Raw genomic sequence first — 8,352 nt, forward strand, 5'->3', positions numbered from 1 at the left:
CGAGGCGGCCGGCGGCGAGGCGCGGCGAGAGCGGGGCGAGGCCGGCGCGCACAGCGCGAGAGCGGGGCGGGGCGGGCCTAGGCGACCGGCGGCGAGGTGCGGCACGAGCGGGGCGAGCGCGAGTGGCGGACGCGCAGGGGCGAGTGGCGGGCGGCAGGGCAAGCAAGCTAGCTATGGCACGGCGTGTGCTAGCTAGCTAGCAATAGCACGGCGTGTGCTAGCTAGCTATCTATGACACGGCTCGGTGGGCGTGCTAGCTAGCTAGCTATGGCACGGCGAGGCGGGCTAGCTAGCGAGCGCGGTTGGGTGACGGCGTCCTAGCTTCGTCGCATGGGCGAGTGCAGCATGGCTGGCGAGCGCGTGGGCTGCGACGCTGGCAGGCGCGGGCACGCGCAGTCTCGCAGGGCGCCGGCACGGCGGAGGGCGCGAGGTGATGCTGCTGCAGGGCGACCGCGGGGGCAAATGCACGGGCGGACATTTTAGGGTGGGCGGCTACGGTGGGCGCCTCCAACAGAACCCGGACGCAAATGTTCGTTTTGTTACCCATTGTCATCCCAAACGGACGAAATCCAGACAAAGCGGACGTCCGTTTGGGGTCATGCGATGGAGTTGGCCTAACCTACTATGAGTGCTGATGCAGTGTCAGCCCAAGCTAATCAGCCGAAAATTGAATTTTTATTCAGTTACAGTTACAGTTACAGTTAATATTCCATTATTAGTGTTCCATTTTTTGTCCAGGATCTACATTGACAACCTTGACCTGGGCATCTTCAACATGAAACACGATGTGTTCCCGAGGATCAAACAATTTGGCGAGGGCATGGTGCGGTGGATGGCCACAATGGCCACGGACGTTGGAGTTGCCGAGCCATCATTTGCATCAGCATCGGTAAGCTGAACAACACTTTTCACCAACAAGCCTGATTTTTTTGCTGATCCCCTGTTTTCATTAACTAATACAATTTCCCCCTGTACCAGCTTAGGGATCCTTCTAGAGTGTCTTACAGAGGAAGACATGCGCAAACAGTTGTTGCAACCAATTTTACGCTATACCAGTTAATGCGTCTATGCAAAGCAGAGTGACTGGCAAGTGTAAAGATTGGAGGAAGTGTTGAACCCTTTGGTCTCGGGCCGCTGTATATATTGAGAGATTATCGTGGGATACAAGTTTGGGAGGTTGCTAGGACTTTGCAGAGTTACATGAGAGAGATACAGGAGATTACACGAGAGGGAGAAGAGATAGAAATTTGAATACAACACATATCTCTATCTATCTATCTAACATCCTCCCTAAATCTAGACCTATGAAACTCTGTCAAGATTTAGATTGTATATAAACTCGTCCATTCTCCTCGTGGAAAGTGGCTTGGTAAACCCATCAGCAAGTTGATCTCCTGTGGGAATAAACCTGATGTCAAGTAGCTTTCGAGCCACCCGTTCTCTGACAAAATGGAAATCAACTTCTTTGTGTTTTGTTCGTGCATGGAAAATAGGATTTGCTGAAACATAGGTTGCACCAATGTTGTCACACCATAACCTTGCAGCTTGTGAAACTTTTATTTCAAGTTCACATAGCAGAGTCTGAATCCACATGACTTCAGCAGTTGCATTTGCCAGTGCTTTATACTCTGCTTCAGTACTGGATCTAGAGACAGTAGCCTGATGGCAAGTATATTTTTCCTGTGTAAAAAGTATTCCATCTTTCACCTGTTTTACTTCAATACCAAGGAAATAGTGAAGGTTGCCCAAATCCTTCAATGCAAACTCCATATTAAGATCCTGAAGAAGACTTGTAGTTTCATCTGGATTGGAACTAGCAACAATGATGTCATCAACATAAACAAGAACAAATATTGTTATACTGCCTTTGTTATAGAAGAATAGTGAGGTATCTGCCTTTGATGGAGTAAACCCAAGTTGTTGTAACTGAGTACTTAACCTTGAGTACCAAGCTCTAGGTGCCTGCTTTAATCCATACAAAGCTTTATCTAATCTGCAAACATGATGTGGTGTGCTTTTGTTTTCATATCCTGGTGGTTGCCGCATGAACACTTCTTTCTCGAGAACACCATGAAGAAACGCGTTCTGTACATCTAGCTGTCGTAAAATCCAACCTCTAGAAATAGCAATATACAATACAAGTCTGATGGTAGCTGATTTAATAACAGGGCTGAATGTGTCCTCATAATCAATCCCAAATCTTTGTTTAAACCCCTTTGCAACTAGTCTAGCTTTGTATCTGTCTATGCTTCCATCTGCCTTTCTTTTGATCTTGTAAACCCATTTGCAATCAATCACATTTTTACCTTTTCCTGGTGGAACTAAGTGCCAAGTTTTATTTTTCATAAGTGCTTGATATTCTCCGTCCATAGCTTCTTTCCACTCTTTATGTGCTAGTGCATCACTAAGACTTTCTGGTTCACCAATACTAGTAAGAAAAGCATGCTTGCGTTTGTCATACCTTATGGTGCCATCTTTGTATTCCTTCGGCTTGAATATCCCAGACTGAGATCTGGTAGTTCGCTGAGACACCTCAGGTATGCTAGCAGACGTTTTTGACACAGCAACTATAGCAGCAGAATTGTTATTTTCTAAAACACACACCTCAGATGCAGCAAATCCTGGGACAATAGGGTGAGCCACAGAGGATCCATGCACATTACTCGGAGAAGATCAGCCGCCCTGGCACTCCAGATCCAAGGAATCCTGGCCGGCAGAGGTGACCAACCTTGTACTGGGCGACCCAACTGGAGGGCTCCGTGTGACATCCACCGAAAACGCCCGCTCAGGTGTGCGGCAGATCGTCTCATGGGCGGGCCCCGCCTCGATCGGCTTGTCCCCTGTGAGCCTGGCCAGCCCATGCGTGGCGACTGGAGAGTTGCGAAGGCCGCCCGCATCCAGGCCCGCGCCTGGGCTAGTGGGGCCACCTGCTGCTGAAGCTGACGCTGCAGGATCCTCCTCAGATCGCACGTCCTGAAGGCTTGCTGCGCTGCACCAAATCTTCATGGGATCCGGTGCCATTTTCGTTCCGTTCTGCACACATAAAATCATGCCTGGAAACTATATTGTTGTCATTAGATGCACTGTTTTCATCTGATTTTTTTCTGTCGGACTAATCTCATGATTAGTTTCAATTAATTCACCCCAGTGATCAGGAGAAGTCAAAGGATCAGAAAGAAGTGAGATTTCTGCATGAAGGAGAGCGCCTGCATTGGGATGAAGTTGAGCAAAAGGAAAAAGAGTTGATCAAAAACAACATCCCGAGAGATATAGACTCGTCCCGTGGAAACTTCAAGACACTTGCAGCCTTTGTGAAGATTACTATAGCCAATGAAAACACACTGAGTTGACCGGAAGTCGAGTTTGTGACGATTGTATGGTCGAAGATTGGGATGACAAGCACACCCAAATATTTCTAGGGAGTTGTAATCTGGTTTTTGATGATACAGACGCTCTAGAGGAGTTGAACTACCAATGACTTTGCTAGGGAGACGATTGATAAGATATGTGGCAGCAATAAAAGCCTCATCCCAATATTTGAGGGGCATAGAAGCATGAGCAAGTAGAGATAACCCTACTTCGACAATATGACGGTGTTTGCGCTCGGCAGAACCATTCAGTTGATGGGCATGAGGACAAGAGACATGATGTTCAATGCCTATACTTCGAAAGAAGGAGTTGAGTTTCTCATACTCCCCTCCCCAATCACTTTGGACTGCAAGGATTTTTCTGTCAAAGTGACGTTCAACAAGCTTTTGGAATTCTTGAAAAACAGCAAAGACTTCAGATTTGTGTTTAAGGAGATATATCCAAGTAAACTTGCTATAATTATCAATGAAGCTAACATAATATTTCTTCTTCCAAAAGAATCTCTTGCATGACCCCATACATCACTAAATAAAAGCTCTAAAGGAGCATGAGAAACACTACTATACTTCGGATAGGGAAGTTGGTGACTCTTGGCACATTGACAAGCTTCACGAACGGACTCGCTATTTTCTCTACCTGACAATGGAAGATTGTCTTTATTAACTACTTGCTCAACTATAACAGAAGACGGATGTCCTAATCTTTGATGCCATCTTGCGAAGGAGGGCTTGACAACGGAGTAGACTTGACGATGATTCTTGCGACTGAAAAACCTTGATGTAATGGGATAGAGACCACCGATGCATCTACCGTGATGAAGAAGTTCCCTCGTTGCCCGATCCTTGATGAAAAAATATTTAGGATGAGTTTCAAAGAAGACATTATTATCAGCTGATAAACGAGACATAGATGCAAGATTTTTGTTAGCTTGAGGAACATGAAGGACATCTTCAAGAACAAGATCACGTTTAGAGGTAGGGGAATTGATGAAAGCATGACCAATATGATGTATGTCCATACCTCCACCGGTTGTAGCAGTACTCACTTGATCGTTGCCATAATATCTTTCACGAGTTGCAAGCTTCTCAAGCTCACCCATGATGTGGTCGGTTGCTCTAGAGTCAGCGTACCACACGGTCTCTCCTTCTCCTGCTTGTTCTCTCAAGGTAGCAAGGACATGGCACTCTTCAGGCACATAGTCCTCATCATACCTTTGCCAGCACTCAAGCACTTCATGACCAGGTTTATTGCAGAGCTAGCATCGGGGTCGAGGCCGTCCACCAGATCGTCCACCATTGTTGTTGTTGAAGGGGCGTGCACCATTGTTGTTTTTGTTAGAGCGTCCACTCCCGTTGTTGCTGTTGCTGCCTCGGCCCCGCCCTTGCTAGCCTTGGTGACCACGACCTCGGCCACCATAGCCACGGCTACAAGTCAAGGCGTTTACCGAAGATTGACGCAGATTTCCTTGTTGCAGCAGATTGATGCGGGCTTCAAAGCTAAGAATCTGGTTGTAGAGCTTGGTGACGGTGACAGGTTCGACGCGGGCAGAGAGGGCCGAGACAACCGAGTTATACTCCATGTCCAGGCCCTTCAGAATGAAGGAGACGATCTCGCCATCGCCAAGCGGAGATCCGGTGCAGGCGATCTCGTCCGTCAAGGCTTTGATCTTGGCGAGGTACTCTGGCATCCCCATGTTGCCCTTCTGCAGATTTGCAAGGGCGATGCGAGTATTGATGAGCTGCGACTTTGTTTGCACAACGAAGAACGCGTGGATGGCGCTCCACACCTCGGCGGGCGTCTAGAGAGTTACAACCTGCGCAAGAACCTCACATGATAGAGGTCCCATAAGGTAACCTTGTACCTGCTGCTGCTGGGCATACCAGATCGTCCTGGCGTAGTTGAAGACCTGCTCTTCCTTCCCATCCTTGGTGATGGTGATGGTGGCAGGGGACGCCTCGTTTCCGGCGTCCAGGAAGTGCTCCATCTGTGACCCCTTGATCTGGGGTAACACAATGGCTTCCAGAGGAGAAAGTTCGTCCTTGTCAGCTTCTCTGACGGAGGTGACCCGTGGGAGCTAGCACCGTTGCTCGAGGTGGAAGAAGATGCGTAGGAGGAACCGGCGAACTGGGTAGTCAGGGTGCTCATGGTGGATGTGGTGAGGGTGGAGACGGTCGAGGCGGCGGTGGATGCATCGGTTCCTGCCATGGCTTTGATCTACAGCGAATACAGCAACTAGGTTGGTTTTCCTCTCGGGCTAATGGCTTTCTCTCAGGTTGCTAGATGCGATGAGGATAGTCTCTGATGACCATGTAAAGATTGGAGGAAGCGTTGAACCCTTTGGTCTCGGGCCGCTGTATATATTGAGAGATTATCGTGGGATACAAGTTTGGGAGGTCGCTAGGACTCTCCAGAGTTACACGAGAGAGAGAGAGACAGGAGATTACACAAGAGGGAGAAGAGATAGAAGTTTGAATACAACACATATATCTCTATTTATCTATCTAACAGCAAGAACATTACTCGATAGTGCACATTGAACCCCGGTTGATCAGAGTTACTGGCAAGAACATTACTCAGCAGTTAATCAGCAACAACATGCTTGATCATGAACTAGGGTCTACTCTATTGAAGCGTCAGAGGCAACTGGATCATGAGTCAAGCCCGGAGATACCAAACCACTGGCACACTTTCGAGTGCGATTTCTCGGTATGGCTATCACTTCTAAGCACAAACACCCCCACAACCTCTCCACACCCCCTTTTTAAGCACCGGCCAGGCATTTTATTAACAAAACTCCTGTTCTGACCATGTAGACGCTTGCCTTGTTTGAAACTAGTATGTCTTCATTCCTAGAGATTCATAATAAATTTATTGGATCAACCGTCCAGCATGCCATAGAGGCGTGCCAACTGGTAACAATTTTCGTTTAGTATGTTAGTTTGTTACACGCATAGGAAGCTGATCGATAATTATTTTGGACTCCTAAATTGCTTTCAGTTCTATTCCAGCCATTCTCTGTGGGATGTGTACACATGGGACATGCTGACCAGGGTTATTCATGTATTCGACTCGGCAGGTGGAACACAAGGTTGCACCGCTGACCAGCAGGAGCGCCACGAGCTCATTGCGCCCCGCCTCTATGATGGGTGCTTCCATGACTTTTACGTTGGGTGGCCAACCCCAAAGGCAATGAATATAAGGGTCCCAATAACCAAGGTATGAAAAAAGCATGTCAAAATTCTGTGTTGTCCAGTTGAGGCCGTGTACATATGGTTTTTCCTCATCTGAGTGTTATGGTGTTTTTTATCTGCCGCAGAACACCCTGACGAAAATAAAGAAATCTGCTCTGCGAGACGTCCTAGAACTTCAGGGCAACCGGTCGTCCCTACCTGCTGATGCAATATCGCCAGTTATCGCTGCAAGCGTTGGGTTCGAAGACATCCTGTGATGACAGACATAATGTGATCATTTTTGCGTGACCACCTAGCATAGTTCGAATGTTTGTTGATCATGCGTTCGTCATGTACCTGAAGAGATATCCACATCTCCCGTTTTTTGTCAGATACACACCCAACATGTCCCCCTCTCTCTCACAGAAATACAATGCTTAATTTTATGGATAATGGCAACATTATTTACAGCGTTGTTTCGCCTGGGCTGATGGTTCTCTTGCCTTCCCAGGAGAAACTGCGTCCGGGACACTGAAATCTGGAATGGTTTTAAGCAGTCCATCACCATGATCCTCGCCTCTTCAAAATGCTCCTTGGGTTCTGGGAGGTTAATCTCCTTCTGGCATGTTTGTTGGCTCCCGGTGGGACGTTTATGCTCTGCCATACCTACCTTATACACTTTTGCAAGAAACCAGGACTGCTCAGTGGCCTCTCAACGCTCTCAAGGGTATTGGCACTTACAACTTCACCCCAACCTGTCAGCCACAACGAACTATGAGTTACAACTCCTTCACTCACTCCTGGCTTCTGCCATGCCATCGCCAGATCGTCCAGACACCAGGTTTTCTGCCATCAATGACAAATCTATCACTGCAGCTCACGTCTATGAGCTACTCACCTTCAAAGGAATGTCTTGTGTTTATAGTTCATGGGTTTGGGACCGGATCATTCTCCCCTCAAGCACCGTGTCTTGTTATGGCTCCTGTTCTGGGGCTGGCTCAACACTCGAGATAATATGATGAAGAAACATTGGACGTCTACCGTGACACACCAGGATTGTGACATCTGTCCTGCTTCTGAATCTGCATCCCACCTGGTGCTACGTTGCTATCCGGCTTCAGTGATTTGGAACGTGTTCAACCTGAATGACTGATAACCCACAAGTATAGGGGATCGCAACAGTTTTCGAGGGTAGACTATTCAACCCAAATTTATTGATTTGACACAAGGGGAGCCAAAGAATATTCTCAAGTATTAGCATTTGAGTTGTCAATTCAACCACACCTGGAAAACTTAATATCTGCAGCAAAGTATTTAGTAGCAAAGTAGTATGGAAGTAACGGTAACGGTGGCAAAACTAACAGTAGCAGTTTTGTAGTAATTGTAACAGTGGCAACGGAAAAGTAACTAAGCAAATATCAATATGTGAAAAGCTCGTAGGCATTGGATCAGTGATGGATAATTATGTCGGATGTGATTCCTCATGCAACAGTTATTACATAGGGTGACACAGAACAGGCTCCAGTTCATCAATGTAATGTAGGCATGTATTCCGAATATAGTCATACGTGCTTACGGAAAAGAACTTGCTTGACATCTTTTGTCCTACCCTCCCGTGGCAGCGGGGTCCTATTGGAAACTAAGGGATATTAAGTCCTCCTTTTAATAGAGTACCGGACCAAAGCATTAACACTTAGTGAATACATGAACTCCTCAAACTACGGTCATCACTGGGAGTGGTCCCGATTATTGTCACTTCGGGGTTGCCGGATCATAACACATAGTAGGTGACTATTGACTTGCAAGATAGGAT

At 47.2% G+C, this 8,352-nt stretch overlaps 1 long non-coding RNA gene across 1 annotated transcript in view; it reads left to right on the forward strand.

Annotated features, from left to right (window-relative positions):
• LOC123143513 (uncharacterized) overlaps positions 1-1,468 on the forward strand; it is a 2,940-nt gene extending 1,472 nt beyond the window's left edge. Inside the window, exons 3-4 of the long non-coding RNA XR_006470880.1 lie at positions 739-889; positions 979-1,468. This is a non-coding gene — a long non-coding RNA (uncharacterized lncRNA). The remainder of the gene's footprint in view (positions 1-738; positions 890-978) is intronic.
• The last annotated feature ends 6,884 nt before the right edge of the window (positions 1,469-8,352 follow it).

This window comes from Triticum aestivum, chromosome 6D (assembly GCF_018294505.1).
Source record: "Triticum aestivum cultivar Chinese Spring chromosome 6D, IWGSC CS RefSeq v2.1, whole genome shotgun sequence".
Taxonomy (NCBI): Eukaryota; Viridiplantae; Streptophyta; class Magnoliopsida; order Poales; family Poaceae; genus Triticum; species Triticum aestivum.